Here is a 17,932-nt window from a genome sequence, read left to right as displayed (position 1 = left end):
GCTCACTTTCCATTCCTCGCTTTTAAGAGCAAGGAAAATGTATCTGGAAGCTCCAGCAAACCTCTCCGATTTGCATTAGGCCTGCTAATCATGGAACCTGTCCCTGATGAGGGCAAGAGTCATTAGCATGTAGTTGGAATTTGAAAGCTCCCGAACAGATGTGATTACCAAGGTTAAGAGCATAGAGTAAGAAGAGATGAGGGCCTACAACTACATCTTGACGTTCCCCAACATGTACAGTTTCAGAAAGGAGCAGCAGCCAACAAAGGAAGGAAAATAGAGGGCCCTGTCTCAGGAACCAAGAGAAGAGAGTACTTCACGATGGAAACAGGGGGGCCTGGCTGGCTCCGTTGGTGGAGCGTACGACTCACTCTTGATCTTGGGGTTGTAAGTTGGGTGTAGAGATCACTTAAAAATGAAATCTTTAGGGGCACCTGGGTGGCTCAGTCGGCTAAGCGTCTGACTTCAGCTCAGGTCATGATTTCACGGTTCATGGGTTCGGGCCCCACATCGGGCTCTGTGCTGACAGCTCAGAGCCTGGAGCCTGCTTCGGACTCTGTGTCTCCCCCTCTCTCTCTGCCCCTCCCCTGCTCATGATCTGTCTCTCTCTCTCTCTCTCTCTCTCTCTCTCTCTCAAAATAAGTAAATAAACTTAAAAAAAGCGTGTTTAAAAATTACTCAACCTTGTGTTACTCAGGGAAATGCAAATGTAAAACAATGAGATACTGTTAAACACCCCTCCGACTAAGACTAGCAACAATGTAAAAGCCTAACAGTGCCACGTGTTGGTGCATCTGACCTGCCTACACTGGTGAGAATGTAAATTTGTAACCTACTTGAGAAGCTATATGGTATTGTGCAACTAAGCTGAAGAGAGGTGAATGAACTCTGTTATTCCCGGCATTCCTTTCAGCCGCCAGGATACATATATGAAAATGTCCATGGCAACATTGTCTATCATTTCCCAAAGCTGGAAACAAACTAAATGCCCATGAATAGAAGGGATAAATACATTATTGCATAGTCATGCAACAACAACCTTGACTCTAAGAAAACACTAGAGCTAGGGGGCGCCTGCGTAGCTCAGTCGGTTAAGCATCTGACTGCGGCTCAGGTCATGATCTCACACTCCGTGAGTTTGAGCCCCGCTTCGGGCTCTGTGCTGACAGCTCGGAGCCTGGAGCCTGCTACGGATTCTGTGTCTCCCTTTCTCTAACCCTCCCCCATTCATGCTCTGTCTCTCTCTGTCTCAAAAATAAATAAACATTAAAAAACAATTTGAAGGGAAAGACACATCATTCCTATAGAATGATTGCATTTACATAGGTCTGAAATCAGACCAAGCTAACCAAGCTAACTGAAATCAGACCAAGCTAACTGCATAGATGTTAGTGTGTGTTCAAACCAAGCTAACTGCATAGATGTTAGTGTGTGTTCAAAGATGCTCTGTAAAGGGGGAAGGGTCCTGATCAGGAGGAGGCGCTGGAGGGCCAGGAATGTTCTACTTCTTGACTTAGGTGGTGGTTACCCCGGCGTGCACTTAAGAACTCTTCATTATGTGGTACAATTTTATTTCATTATAATTAAAACGTTTCTGAAAGAGTAAAAAGTAGATGAGAAAGTGGAGTGCGGGGTGCAGATAGCGTGAGACACTTGAGAAGGGGCAGAGAGTGAGACCTGTTTGCCGGTTTGCTTTGGTTCGGTCTCTAACAGAAGTTCCTCAAGCAGGGGCTTTCAAATGTTGAGACCTCAACAGACAGTAAAAATGTATTTTGGGGCTCCTGAGTGGCCAAGTCGGTTGAGCATGCAACTCTGGATTTCGGCTCAGGTCATGATCCCAGGGTTGTGGGATCAAGCCCCTCATCAGTCTCCTTGCAGAGCATGGGGGCTGCTTAAGACTCTCTCTCTCTCTGTCTCCCTCTGCCCCTCTCCCCGCTTGCGCTCTTTCTAAAATAAAAATAAACCTGCTTCAGGTGAACACGAACCCCGTTTTGGGTGAGCTAGTGCCCCTCTTTGGATAAAAAATGAGCCCTGGGTGAGATCCACTTCTCTCTCTCTCTCTCTCTCTCTCTCTCTCTCTCTCTCTCTCTCTCTCTCTCTCCTCCCTCCCCTCCCTTCCTCCCTCCCTCCTTTCTTCCCCCCTTCTCTCCCTCTCTCTCTCTCTCTCTGCCCCTCATGGTATTCTTTCTCTGCCCCTCACTCACTTGTACCCCCTCTAAATAAATAAATAAATGAATAAATAAGCAAATAAATAAAATAAAATATCATATATACAATGTATATACAATATATGTTATATACATGTATAATAATGTATATATGTACATATGTATGTATATAGAAAGACAGATATACATATATATGTACATATATACATACATATATATAATAATTATATAATGACATAATAATATATACATATATGATATATATTTATTTATTTATTAAATAAATATATATTTTATTTTACACTGTGACCTAGTATGCACATATACTGGGTTTTATTAAATTAAGACTCCATTGACTATAAGAGGCACCATTCTTTCATACACCATTTATTTTCACTGCCATCAAATGTTGAACAATACTTTCTTGTCACTTAGAAGTTTTGTCTATTTCAAACATTATGTTCATTTAAAAACTTTAAGACTTGCATGGTTCCTCTCCCTTGAGTGAAATGCGTTGCGATTGTGTTCTGGAAACTTGAGCTTCGGTTCAACTTTTTGAGTCAGCCATCAGGATTGAAGTTTTCCCTTCTGTGCCCCTAAATAAATGTTGGATAAGGCATCCTAGAAGAGGGCGGGCACCCTTGTCCCCAGGATTTCCTTCCAAGCTATTCTGCAAGGTTTGAGGTTGGCCCCTTCTTTCTCTTAGGTGTCAACAGAAGGCTTCCAGAAAACACCCAGGCTTCGCATCCCTTCCTTAAACTGTCCTTAAATAGTCTGCTGATGGAAATAATGGGCGGTCGCGGTGAGACGAGACCGTCCTGACACCGGGACTGACTTCATGCGTCACAAGTGCCACCTGGCCAAGAGCAGCTATAGTGTCATCCGGCTGTAAGTCCCATCCTCTCTTGATTCCAGAAATGTTCAAAAAAAACTGTCTTAATTAAATCTTAGACTCAACAGTGTAGTGCGTAACAACTTTCTATGTGTGTTGTACCGTGATATATAATTGTTAGTATTGGTCACAACCTACTGGTTAATTTCATGGCCCACTAATGAGGCCGGTACATAGAAACAGGACAGCACTACCCAGGGCCCCTCTGAATGCTGGGGAGGGGAGCCCAGATTGGGGGTGGTGGAGGCAAGGGATGTTGCCCATGGAGATGAGTAGGTAGGAGGGCTGGGATCAGAAGTCCTGGCTCCAGGCCCTTCCCCAGTGCTTACAAGCAGGAGGAAAGAAAGGAAAAGGAGGAAGAGGAGGGAGGTTATAAATAAAAGAATGAGCTTATGAACCAATATGATTTTTTTGGTTCACTTGGGTTTGTATTTTTGCATTAGGTTTTGTCCACAACACTCAGCTTTGACAGAGATATGATAACCAGAGCAAGCTGCTTAGCCTCTTTGAACTTGAGATTGATTTTGAAAACATGAAGAAGGAAAAACAAACAAACAAAAAACCCGGAGAGTTCAGTGAATGCTGGCTATTTTGTCTGGGTACAATCCCAGCAGCTAGACCTGATCTTCCCCTAGCCCAGCGGTGCTGCTCAGTCTAGCTTCCTGGAGAGGCAGTAGGATGTACAGCTTACTCCCTCCAGCAGTGTAGACACTGAATTCAGATGCTACTAAATGCACATACCTTTCAGAAAGCAATCTGGGCTTTTATTGGGGGATGGGAGGAGGGGAGAGGGTATTTTAATTGGCTTGCTTAGTTTGAGCTGGTGCAAAGGAGGGAGCCCAGGGTTTATTTGCAGAATGTGGAACACTGTGGCCTGAAGAGGTGAGGGTGCTGTTGATTCCCAGCTGCAGTGAGGTATGCCATGGGCATGGGTAAGTTACTTGGCTTCTCGGAGCTTGTTTCCATCCTTGAATATGGAAAAAAAGAATTGAATTGGAATTTAAGATAGTTAAAATTTCATAATCAAATGGTGTCATGATATAAACTTAGTAATACTAACCGAAAAATCTAATTTGGTAAAATATGTTACCAAAAATATGGAAAAGCCAACCAGTTTGCCTAGGGAAATCAAAGATAAAATCAAAAGGTAACAAGGGTTGATGAAACTCGATCATGATGATTGCACAACTCTGAATACACTAAAAACCATTGATTTGTGCACTCTAAATGGGTACATTGTATGGTGGGTGAATTAAATCTCAATTGTTACCAAAATTTTTTTTTTCAAAAGATACGATGTAACTGGCCTATAATTGGCACTCAAACGTTTACTAAATGAATCAGTAAGTGAATACATAGCAAATGATAGCTACACAATCATGGGAGAAAACATGGCTCCTTTGGCCCTTGACAAGACTTCAACACAACTGCCTACAGGATTTTTTAGGCTCACATCTTCACTGGAGCAGAGTCACAAATATCAAGTCGAGGCTTCAAGTTTTATATTTTGAATTGTTCTAGTTTCTTTTGCTATTTCTAAAACATAAGATTTATGCTTCCTAAAAGTGTCTCTAAAATTGATTGGAAATGTATTTCTTGGCTCAGCTAATATCCCTAGGTTTATCAATGAGAATAAAACCACAGGTAAGGATACCAAAAGCAACTTTTACTTCAGAAGAATAAAGTAAAGTGATTTGCAGTGATATCAAGCTAGAATTCAGTGCCCAGAAATGCACCATACTCTGCTGTGCACTTAATCTACCTCCTAATCATAGTCTTTGTTAAGGGCTAGTCCTAGAAAACAGAGAAATTGACAAACCCACCTCTTAAAGGACAGAAAACTAGTATTTCCATAATTAGAGACATTTCTCTTTAATTGTAAACTCTTTTTAAATCCCCCCCCCTCAAAAGAATCCGATCCCTAGATTTCAGTGCTACTAAGAATCTGTCACCCCCAACATTTTGCTCACTCTTTGGAGAACCTTCTCCCATCTTAGCTTATCTCATCTTTCTCCGTTAGCCAGTTTTCCCACATTGGTTATTATTATTATTTTTTTAATGTTTGTTGCTTTTGAGAGAGAGAGAGACAGAGTTGGGGGGGGGGGGGCAGAGAGTGAGGGAGACATAGAATCCGAAGCAGGCTCAAGGCTCCCAGCGGTCAGCACAGAGCCTGACGTGGGGCTCGAACTCACAAACCATGAGATCATGACCTGAGCTGAAGTCGGACACTTAACCGACTGAGCCACCCAGGCACCCCTTCTCCCACGTGGGTTCCAAGCCTTGTCTCTTTTCTAGACTTGCTAAGAGTTCCCAAACTATGACCGTCACTTTGACTCTGACTCGAGACTGTATGACCAGTCAGATCCCACCACCTGAGCACACAGCAGGGCCAGGATCAGGCATGTGGCTCACAGCCGGGGCTCTGAAGACATCTCGTCCTCAGCACTCTGCCTCACAGCACAGTGCCCTGTGCGTCCTGAACAGTGAGGACAGAGCTGCTCGGGCTTCCTCCCAGCCACAGTCAGAGCACACAGAGGGCCTGCCGACTGCCGCTGGGGAGTCCTGAAATGGTCTTCTATCTGTGCGCGGTGCCCATCTGAGCTGCGGTCCAAAAGCGTGCCCTGACGAGGCCACCTGGGAGTCTCCCATCAACTGCAGCAGACAGCTTACTGTCCGCATCCCTCGTCTCCCTCTGCTGGGCGCTGAGCGATATTTACATGAATTAGAGGCAGGCCATGAGTTAATTTCCCCTCTCCTTCGCTCTATTTTTGGACTTGTCTCTCAGGGCTTCTTGTTCTGATGACATCGTTCTTACAGCCAGTGGTTCGTACATTCGTTCTGAAGGTCCCATAGATCTTCCCTCACTCCCCCATTCTCTGACCTTCTTTGTGAATAATGAAGAACGTGAAAAGTGAATCCCTTGAGGAGCAGGAAGTAGCTTCTCCCTCTCTCGGCCAGCTGTTTCTTTTCTGTGGGACCCCCCCCCCCCCCCAGTGTAGCAGCAGGATTCAGAGACTCTTTGGGGGCAGTGTTCTTCTTTTGGTCTCTGGGACATTTGGAGGTGGGGAGGGGAAGGGGGGGCGGCTAGAAGCCTAATAGAATAATAATAGAGGATAATAAGCACAGGTGTCACTTACAGAATATATACCGTGTGCCAGGCATGGTGCTAGATGCCAGAAACTCCGTGAGAAACTAGATAGAGATGCTCCTTCATTTTTCAGTTAACAGGGAGGCCTTGCTCACGGTGGGTGCTCAGACATCATTGATCTGAAATGTTTGCCTGTAGGTTGAACGTCAGCATTGCCGCTTAAGATCTGCCCAGCTTCTCGTAAGTGTGCACAGCCCCTCGAGAAGTTCCTGAGAACAGTAATGCCATGGATCTAGCCTATGAGCAAATGACAATAACCTAAATTACTTCTCCCTGGTCAGGTGGGGTGACGCAGCATGGCGCCCCGTCCACTGATGCGATATTCTGCAAGTTCAAAGAAGGTGATGTTAAGTGTGGCCCAGGAATTTTAAGATCATATACAATGTTTCATGACACTGAGCCCTACTTCAACTGTGCCCTCTAAGCAGTCATAGGTAGGACCCACTTCTAGAAGTCGTCAGGACTGTTGGATGTAGGGTGAAGATTTTACACTTCCGGGTTTGTTCAACTGGTTACCTCCAGTTTTCAGGTAACAGAGAGGCCAGGCTTCTTATAAGTGCTCAGACACAGGAAATGTTTGCCTCTAAGTTGAATACTAACAATGTGTGCTGAGCCTGCCTGGTAATGTTTTGTTTTGTTCTTGGTGAGTGTGCCCAATATGTCAGGAAATTCCTATGCACATTAATGCCCTAGATCTAGCCTATTAAGGAAAAATCAAATTTCTTCCTTTTTTAAGTTCAATTTATTAAAACAGTGCTCAAGAGGTGCCTGGGTGGCTCAGTCGGTTAAGCATCCAACTTCGGCTCAGGTCATGATCTCACAGTTCATGGGTTTGAGCCCCGCGTCGGGCTCTGTGCTGACAGCTCAGAGCTGGAGCCTGTTTCCGATTCTGTGTCGCCCTCTCTCTCTGCTCCTCTCCCACTCACACTGTCTCTGTCTCTGTCTCTCTCTCTCAAAAATAAATATTAAGAAAAAAAGTTTTTTAAATAAAACAATGCTCAAAATCCAGGGTGGTTTGGTTAAGCATCCAACTCCTGATCTCAGCTCAGGTCTCACGTTGTGAGTTCAAGCCCCACATTGAGCTGGGCATGAAGCCTACTCAAAAAAAAAAAAAAAAATATTTTTTTAATAAAAAAAAAAAGCCTCAAAATCCAGTTTTATGGCAAATTTCAACACTTTGTCTAAAACTTAAGGCTATTTTTACTGTGTTATATATATTACCTGATCTGATGATTTGGTCTCAAACAAAGCCAGAAAATTGGCAGGGCAAAATGTCTTCCTTAATCATTCTTTTATTGCTTTAAGACCACGTATTTTTATATTGGAGGTCTATATCATGGTTTTCTACCACTTTATGTGCCTGGCCCAACACATGGGAAGGTAGCCGACCTTTCTAGGTATATAACCGTGTACAATGCTGACATCGTGCCGGATAAGCTTAAGCAGGTGCACTGCTCGATGTTCTGCCCATAGGGAAGATTTCCCCTGTCTGCTTTCCAGGTTGTCCCTGAGTGTTGCTACAATGTGCACTGGATAAGCAAGAGATTGCTGTTGTGCTGGAGGCTGTTTAAGCCACGTGATCCCAACAGGCCTGAAGCTACTGCAGGCATCAGCAGTAGAGAAGATACAGTAAGAAAGTGATGGCAAGCTCCAGAGGGAGAGTCACAAAGCAGGCTCAGGGTCTGGAACGAGGCTGTCCAATCTGCTACTTAAAAAAAATCGTTCTTGGGGCACCTGGGTGGCTCAAGTCAGTTGGGTGTCTGGCACCTTCAGGTCATGGTATCATGGTTCGTGAATTCGAACCGGGCTCTGCACTGACAGTGTGGAGCGTGCTTTGGATTCTCTCTCTCCTCCCTCTGACCCTCCCCTGCACGTGCACACACACACACACACACACACATGCTCTCTCTCTCTAAAAATAAATAAATAAAACATTAAAAAAAAATAGCTCCTGATGTGCTACAGGGCTCTGGAAGAGATCAGATGTTTGACCATGGACACCAAGTGGCCATGCATTCAGAACTGCCTATCATAACCTGGCTTCTGTCAGACTCATTAACTCACAGGATCAGGTGAGCCCAGAGACAATCCATCATAAGATGGAAATGGTACATCCAAATCGAGCCCAAACAGGACAAGGGAGTATAAGTAAACCACATGAGCAAGTAGCCAGACCCCTGCCACTCACCACGGTTGCACCTGTACCCCTCCCTCAATTTACATGAATAGCCATTGAGGTAGAGGGTCCCCTATGATCAGGTGAAACGAGAGAAAATACCCAAAACGTGATTTATGATGGTTGCCTCAGTGAGTAAGTTCAAGCCAAAAATGGCAGCTACATTGTAGCCACACTCAGGGGTGACCTTGAAAGTAGACAGGGGAAATCTTCCCTATGGGCAGAACATCGAGCAGTGCACCTGCTTATGTGTGGTGTGTGGAAGGAAGAAAAGCACAAGATGAAAATACACATGGGCTTATAGGTGGTGTTGAATGACCTGGATGGTCGTGTCAGGAGCCTGGAAGCCCACGACGAGGAGGTCTTGGATGGAGGAATGTGGACGGCCACGAGGGAGTGGACACAAGGTGGGAAGATCTCTGAAGTACATGCTAGGCTCAGCAAAAGTATCCACCTCAGAAGAAGGGCCATTCAACTACGCAGACAAAATGACTCGGCCGGTTGACGTTAACCAGGCTAATCAGCCACCCCAGAGCAGAGGGGCATAGTGCCAGAGATGGATGCCCGACGTGGGCCCAATTGCATGGATTGTCACTTACCAAGGCTGTTCTAGCTACCATTGCTTCTAAACGCCCAGCCTACCAGTGATTGAAACCATCTCTGATCCCCCAATATGGCACTATTTTTGAGGCAATCAACCACCCACTTGGGAAGTTTCCAGCATTGGGCCTTTTCTATCCCGGAAGGGTCCACAGTTTGTCCTCACAGGAGTAAACACTTATTCCAGCCAGGATGGCCTTTTCTGCCCACAGAGGCTCAGCCAGCACCACAACCAGAGAATGAGGAAGTACCTGATCCATGGAGCATCCAACCAGGAGGCCCACTTCACCAAACCCATCCCAGAGCAGGCACAACAGGGCACCAGAAGGCCTGCTCTGGCACTGCTGCTAAGTCAGTATGGAAACAAGGATGCTGTCTTCCAGGTCATATGCGCTGAATCTGAGGTCTCTGTACTGCGTTATATCCGATAGAAAGAATGCAAGGGTCAGAGAACCAAAGGACAGAAGTGAGAGTGGCCCCCTTATCATCTCTTTGACCCAGGGGGGATCTTTGTGCTTCCCATCTCTCCTCCTCTGTGCTCTTTGGGGGTTGAGGGACACATTTCAACCCATGCACCTCCCAATAATCTGCTGTACTCAGTGTCTGCTTCTCAGAGGCCCCAAGTGACACAGAAGGGAAAAAGGTGGGTGAATTGGCCACCCAATTCAGTTTACACAGAGGATTAAGTTAGTCATCTAGAGGAATCCATTGTCTGATTTCATTGTTTATTATTTCCTTACAGCCCAGAGTCTTTGAAGCATTTTACTACATAGATATCTCTGTCAGGTAGAAAAGATAATCCCAGAGGTTAGAAGGAAGGAGATGTGGTGCCAAACTAGAGCTGTCTGTTACCTGAGAAAAGTGCTGACTTTTCTTCCAGGAACAAGGAAATTTACTTTTTCTCAGCAGACTTTATAAGTGTTGTGGGAGACTATTGCAAAATCGAAACAGATCCGTAGATACAGAGAACAAACGGATGGTTGCCAGAGGGAATGGGGTGGGCACAAATGAGTGAAGGGGAGTGGGATGTACAGGCTTCCAGTTAAGGAATGTAGAAGTCACAGGGATAAAAGGTACAGCATAGGGAATACAGTCAATAGTACTGTGACAGCATTGTATGGTGACAGATGGTCGCTGCACTTGTGGTGAGCACAGCAGAATGTATAGGCTTGTCGCATCACTACGTTATACACCTGAGGCTAAGGTGGTATGTGTGTCAACTATATTTCAGTTGGATGGATGGATGGATGGATGGATGGACGGACAGATAGATGATAGATAGATAGAATTTTTGGCATGTTAAAATACTGCTTGTTTGACATACCAGTTATATGCACATTAACATATTAACTGAAGGCATCCAGTGGGAAAGAAACCTGTTTAGCTTTGGTTTAACTTGCTCCTAAGAAAAATGATCCAAAATTTGGAAACAGGCAAAAGGGATCACTGGGTATCCTTTCAGTGTCCCACTCAAAGTTGGTAGCAAGCTTGCTGGAAGAGCCTTTGTTTGACTTGCTACTCACCTTTGATTAGGATATTTGCAACTCTGAAGGAGATTAACTTGAAGACAATTGATGGTACAGCAAACAATACTTGTCTTATTAGAGTAAAGATGACCTCCAAAAATACCACGTATTGCCTTGTGGGAAATTAACCATGTTAACATAGTAATCTTATTCTACATTTTTTAAAAAAACTCTTTTCCTTGTTCTTCAATACTTCTGGAACTAGTTTTACCATCCTGCTATTCCTTCATCAACAATGTAGTTAATAGATCTTTGACACATTTTGATTCTATATTTGTAAGAGGTAGTCATGCTTCATAAGTTATTGGAAATTGTACTTTAACAACTGTTTCCAAAAGTTACTTAGTTGCAGGAACACCACTGGTTTTTGTTGCTGTTGTTGTTGTTGTTTTCTAATCTCTTGCTGCCCATCCCTAGTGTTTTCTTTAGGCTAACTTCCTAGAAGTGAAACACTAAAAGGAAGTGCATTTTTCTTTTTTTTTTTTTTTTTGGGGGGGGGGGACATTATTGCTAAATAGTCCTCCAAAAGATTGTACAATTAAGAATACCACTGGGGCACCTGGGTGGCTCAGTCGGTTAAGAGTCCAACTTTGGCTCAGGTCGTGATTTCACGGTCCGTGAGTTCGAGCCCCACGTCGGGCTCTGTGCTGTCAGCTCAGAGCCTGGAGCCTGCTTCGGATTCTGTGTCTCCCTCTCTCTCTGCCCCTCCCCTGCTCATGCTCTGTCTCTGTCTCAAAAATAAACAAACATTAAAAAAAATTAAAAAAAAAAAAAAGAATACCACTAACAGGTGTATGAGTGTGTTGTCCCTTACATTCTCCACAATAGTGGGCACCATATTTTTAAATATATTGATCCATTTAATACATTGGTTAATATAATTGGTTAATTTAATAGAGAGATTAGAATCTCATGGTTCTGATTAGCACTTAATTATTAGTAAGGTCAATACTTGTTCATATTTTTTGGCCCTGTTTTTCTAGGTGTGTGTTTATTTTTCCTAGGAATTTTAGTTCTATGGAAAAGATTTTTGGTATTTTTATCGAGATTGTGTTAAATTTGGAAACTGACCAGAGAATTTATGATACTGAGGTGTTTTACCTAAGAATACTGGATATATTTCCATTTGTTTTAATCTTTCAGAAGTGTTTTAAAGTATCCTCCTATAAACTTTGAACATATATGTTTATGTTTATTCCTAAACTTATTTTCTATATTATATAATTGTTGCGTATCTGAAGGCTTTTAATTTTTGTATGTGGATATTATATTTTGCTATCATAAGGAAACTCTGTTGTTTCAGTTAGCTTTTATCATTGATTCTCTGAGACTTTCTAGGGATACTATCATATCTTCTGCAATAGAGATCGTTTTACTTCTGTTACCAATTCTCCTAATAGATTTCTTTTCAGAGTTTGCATTGACTAAAACCTCTAGTAGAAAGTGAAATCACGTAGGTAGTGTGCATGCTTTCTGGTACCTGATCTTAACAGAAATGCCCCTCGTGATTCCTCTTTAAGAAAGATGTTGGGGGTACCTGGGTGGCTCAGCCGGTTAGGTGTCTGACTCTTGACTTCAGGTCAGGTCACGAGATCGGGTCACAATCTCACGGTTCGTGAGTTTGATCCCTACACCAGACTCTGCGCTGGCAGCACGCAGCCTGCTTGGGATTCTTTCTCTCTCTCCCTCTTTGTCTGCCCCTCCCCTGCTTGTGCAACGCGAAGTTCTCTCTAAATAATTAAACAAACAAAAAGAAAGAAAGAAAGAAAGAAAGAAAGAAAGAAAGAGAAAGAAAGAAAAGAAAAGAAAAGAAAAGAAAATGTATCCTTCTTCACAGTCAGTGCTTTTTTTGGCTTGAATTCTATTTTGTCTGCCATCAAGATCACAGAACTTGCTTTTTTGTTTGTTTCCATTTTTCTGTCCCCTTTTTTTTCACCTTTCTTTTATATACAGACTACAGTTGATCTTGCTTTATTGGACACATTGGAAACCTTTCTGTTTCATAGATCAACCTTATCCATTCACATTTATTTATCCATCTTGCGTTAAAATTGCTTTGTATACATATAATTAGTTGAAATGCTTCTCTACATGTGTTTTCTTTGCTGTTTTATTTTTATTTTTATTATTTTTTTAATGTTTACTCATCTTTGAGAAAGAGAGAAAGACAGAGTGTGAGTGGCTAAGGGGCAGAGAGAGAGAGGGAGACACAGAATCTGAAGCAGGCTCCAGACTCCGAGCTGTCAGCACAGAGCCCGACGTGGGGCTTGAACCCACAAACCGTGAGACATGATCTAAGCTGATGACTGAGCCACCCAGGCACCCCCGCTGTTTTATTTTTTAATTTTCTTTTTTTACTTAAAATGTTTTCATGCTTGTTTATTTATTTTGAAAGAGAGAGAGCAGGGGAGGGGCAGAGAGAGAGAGAGAGAGAGAGAGAGACTCAATCAGGCTCCAAGCTGTCAGTGCAGAGTCAGACACAAGGCTTGATCTCTTGAAACATGAGATCATGACCTGAGCCGAAATCAAGAGTCAGATGCTTAACTGACTGAGCCACCCAGGTGCCCTTAAATTTTCTTTTGATATTTAGGAAACTTTGTAATTTTATACTAATGCTTAGTTTTGGAATTCTCTCCTTTATGTTCTTGTTTTTTATTTTATTATTATTTTTTAATTTACATGCAAGTGAGTTGGCATATAATGCAAGCATGATTTCAGGAGTAGAATCTAGTGTTTCATCCCCTGCATATAACACCCAGTGCTCATCCCGACCAGTACCCTCCTCCATGCCCCATATCCAATCAACCCATTCCCCCATCCCAGAGCCCCCCAGCAACCCTCCGTCTGTTCTCTGTATTTAAGAGTTTCTTATGTTTTGTACCCTCCCTGTTCTTATATGATTTTTGCTTCCCTTCATTTATGTTCATCTATTTTGTATCTTAAATTACACATATGAGTGAAGTCATATGATATTTGCCTTTCTCCAACTAATTTCGCTTAGCATAATACCCTCCAGTTCCATCCATGGAATTCTCTCTTTTCTGATGCCCGTCCCCTTTTACTTTCTGATTTGTCCATTTGTATTCATATCCACCGTTCCCATCTGTTGTCTAGACGATGAGTTTGTTTTGCTTTTTCTTTCTCTCTTCCTTCCCCTCCTATTTTAGTTGCTTAAGTTTTTACTTAGAACATATCACATTTATATATTACTATTTTATTCTCATTCCCAGCTTTGTTTTGGCCTCAAATTTAAGTTAATTTTTATTACATGCTCATCATCAGCTCGTTTGCTAAGTCTCTCAATCATCTCTTAGTTGAAGGTCACCCTCTCATAGACTCCTCAAGAAAGATTCATAAGTTCCATATTTCCCAAGCTTTTCCATGTTCAAAACGATTTTCCTATACTCTTGGTACTCAAGTATATTTGCAGATACAATCAAGGATCTAGGGATGAGACTCTCCTGGATTTGGCATAGGCCCGAGGTCCAATGACTGGTGCCCTTATAGAGGAAAGAAGGTGAAATTTAAAACACAGAGGAACCTAGGGGAATGCCATGTGAAGACAAAGAAAAAGACTGGAGTTACACAGCCCCCAAGGCAAGGGATGCCAGTTTTGTCAGAAGCCACCAACAGTTCAAGGCCAGCCATGGGACAGATTATCCCTCAGAGCCACCAGAAACACCAATGCTGCCATCACCTTGAGTTCAGATTTCTGGCCTCCAGAACTCTGAAAGAATAGATGTCCATTTGTTTTAAGCCACCAAATTCCTGGTAATTCATTATGATAGCCCTGCGAAGAGAACATAGACAGCTTGGCTGGTTATAAAATCTCTAGTTCATGCTTTCTTCCCTCGAGTTTCCTTTCTTTCTTTTAAAAACGCTGCTCCTGGGGCGCCTGGGTGGCGCAGTCGGTTAAGCGTCCGACTTCAGCCAGGTCACGATCTCGCGGTCCGTGAGTTCGAGCCCCGCGTCAGGCTCTGGGCTGATGGCTCGGAGCCTGGAGCCTGTTTCCGATTCTGTGTCTCCCTCTCTCTCTGCCCCTCCCCCGTTCATGCTCTGTCTCTCTCTGTCCCAAAAATAAATAAAAAACGTTGAAAAAAAAATTAAAAAAAAAATAAAAATAAAAACGCTGCTCCTGGGGCGCCTGGGTGGCTCAGTCGGGTGGCTCAGTTGGTTAAGCAGCCGACTTCAGCTCAGGTCACGATCTCGCGGTCCGTGAGTTCAAGCCCCGCGTCGGGCTCTGGGCTGATGGCTCAGAGCCTGGAGCCTGCTTCAGATTCTGTGTCTCCCTCTCTCTCTGCTCCTCCCCCGTTCATGCTCTGTCTCTCTCTGTCTCAAAAATAAATAAAAAACGTTAAAAAAAATTAAAAAAACAAAAACAACAAAAAAAAAAACCCGCTGCTCCATAGCTGCCTACTTTGCATATTACTTTTGAAGAGTCTGGAGGCTGAAAGCTGTCTCATTCTCTTGCCCTTACAAGTCATTGGATCCTTTTGCCTGGAAGCTTTGAAAACATGTTTTTATTTTTAACGTTTAACCGTTTTGCTATCCTATGTCTGAGAATTGATTGTTCAGTGTCCATTTTCTCCAGTGGCTGTGGGCTTTTTAAACAGTAGACTCAGATTATTTTTATTTTTGGAATGTGTTCTTAGATTATAGGTTTTAATGTTAGTTCTGGTCTATTGTTTTGATTTGCTTCTCCATTATAAGAATCTTGGACCTTCTCAGCTATTTGTTCCCTTTTCTTTTATTGTTTTGCTGCTTCTTTCCAATGCTGCTCTTTAAATTTTTTATTTAAAACATTTTTCCTTGGGTACTTAACCATTTAGTCAATTCTTTTTTTTTTTTAATTAAAAAAATTTTTTTAAGTTTTATTTATTTTAAGAGACAGGATGAAAAGGGGAGGCGCAGACAGAGGAAGAGAGAGAATCCCAAGCAGGATCTGTGCTGTCAGTGGGGAGCCTGATGTGGGGCTCAAACTCATGAACCATGAGTTCGTGACCTGAGCCAAAACCAAGAATTGGACGCTTAACCGACTGAGCCACCCAGGCGCCCCCTTCATAAAATTTATTTTTTAATATTTATTTTTGAGAGCCGCCTGGGTGGCTCAGTCAGTGAAGCATCTGAGTGCAGCTCAGGTCATGATCTTGTGGTTCATGAGTTCGAGCCCCGCGTCAGGCTCTGTGCTGACAGCTCAGAGTCTAGAGCCTGCTTCAGATTCTGTGTCTCCCTCTCTCTCTCTGTCCTTCCCCCACTGGCGCGCTCTCTCAAAAATAAATAAACATTAAAAAATACTTAAAAATAAATAAATAATAAATACTTAAGACAGCTCCAGGGAGGGGCAGAGATGGGGGACGGGGAAGAGGATCAAAAGTGGGCTCTGTGCTGACAGTAGAGAGCCCAACACAGGGCTTGAACTCAACGAAATGTGAGACAACGACCTGAACTGAAGTCAGACGCTTAACCAACTGAACCACCCAGGTGCCCCAGAATCTGGCTCATTTTTTAGTTCTTTTCTTTTGGTCAGTGGTTTGGCCCACAAGAACTTTCTCCCCACCCCGCTGCCCTGCTCCATATTTTCAGCTTTAAATTCTCCTTCGCTCTCATGACCTTAGGCCAATTTGAGACCCTTACATCACCCTCTTCTCTTGTTTTCACAGTTTTTTAGGAGTCCTCCTGCCCCAGGTATGTTCAAAGCCTTGTGACAGACCTGGACAGATAGCTCTGGTAGAAACTGGTGTTGATTTTTCTATGTAATGGCAATATGAGGTCTGTAATTACATTATAGGTAAGAGATTTGTGTGTCTTTATTTGTTCTTTTTGTTACTCCATAGAGTTTTGGGGAGCAGGTATGAGAAGCTTCATATTTAATCGGCTTCAATTACCAGACATTTCCCCTGGCTGCTTTATTTTTTTTATATCCTAGATTCACTTCAGCAAGTTTAGAAATTGCTTTTCATGGGTTTAGTTGGAATTATGTTAGATCTATAAATTAACGTGAGAAAACCAACTTGGCTGCTAGGCATGTGCTTTGAAAACTGATTGCCAGAATTCAAATCCTGCTCTGCCATCTACTATTTGTGTGATTTGGGGCAAAATGCCTCGCCTCTGGGGGCCAGAGCTTCTTCATTTGTTTAAAAACAAAAGAAAACAAAACAAGGGATGCCTGGGTGGCTCTGTCGGTTAAGCATCCAACTCCTGATTTCGGCTCAGGTCAGGATCTCATGGATCATGAGCTTGAGCCCCGTGTTGGGCTCTGCATTGCAGGGAGCCTGCTTGGGATTCGCTCTTCCTCTCTCTCATCCCCTTTCCCTTAAACTAAATAAGCAAACATTAAAAAAAAAAAAAAAAAAAAGACCCACCCCCTAAAAATGTAGTGCGATTATGTGTATAAATTGCTTAACATAGAACCTGGTACATATCGAGTAGTATTCAGTCTACATATCCAGGAAAATATTGTATTTCTTCATTTTATTTAAGTCTTATTTCTACCTAAGCACAGCTTTATTATTGTCTTCACATTTGTCTTGTACATTCTTTTTAATTTCTTAGGTGTTGTACCTTTTTATTGCAATTATGAATGCCATTTTTTGGTAGTGAATTCTCTACCTTCATACCCAGGAAAACCTATTTTTTGCCAATGTTGGGTTCAATGGTCTGGTAGAATTCTCTTATCGCTTCATTATATTTTCAGTTGACTCTCTTTGGTTTTTTTAAGTAAAGAAGGATATAATTTGCCTGTAATGACAATTTCGTCTTTTTCTTGTCTGTAACTACACCTCGCTTATTTTTGTCTCTTGCATTGGGGTAGGACCTCCAGCACCACGTTTCACAAGAGCGGTGATAACTGGCATCTATGCTTTATTTCTGGTTTAGATAAGATGGTCTCTGTTGGTTCACTAGTAAGTACGATGTTACCTAATGGCTTGATCGAGATGCTTTTTCTCAGGGCACTGATTGTGCAACGTGGCAGTTCTATTCTTATCATGTTAGTTTAGTAATAATGTGTTTTTTCTAAGTCTTTTAATATTCTGTCGGATATGATTTGCTGTGGTTTTATTAAGGATTTATATGTTGATATTTTCCTGTGTTTTGCTTTTGGTGGTGATCTTTGTTAGATGTAAATATTAAGGCAATGAATTTCATAAAATGGATTAAGAAGTCTATCTTTTTCTTATGCTTCGGAATAGTTTATATACCAGGGGAACCATTTATTCTTGAAAAATTTGAAAGAAGCCCTCGACACAAGTATTTGTAAAACTAAGCAAAAATAAAAAATAAAAATAAATAGCCCTCAACACAAGAGTTTGTAAAGATAAGAAAAATAAATTTTAAATTTTTCCTCTTTTTTCTACATAGGAGGCTATCTTTTATTGTTTTCTTAATTTTTTAATAAATACTTTTAGCATATTTTTAAAAAAG

The sequence above is a fragment of the Panthera pardus genome, unplaced genomic scaffold, assembly GCF_024362965.1.
Source record: "Panthera pardus isolate Hobbes unplaced genomic scaffold, ASM2436296v1 HiC_scaffold_22, whole genome shotgun sequence".
Lineage (NCBI taxonomy): Eukaryota > Metazoa > Chordata > Mammalia > Carnivora > Felidae > Panthera > Panthera pardus.
The sequence above is the reverse complement of the archived record's forward strand: the minus strand, read 5'-3'. Positions refer to the sequence as shown.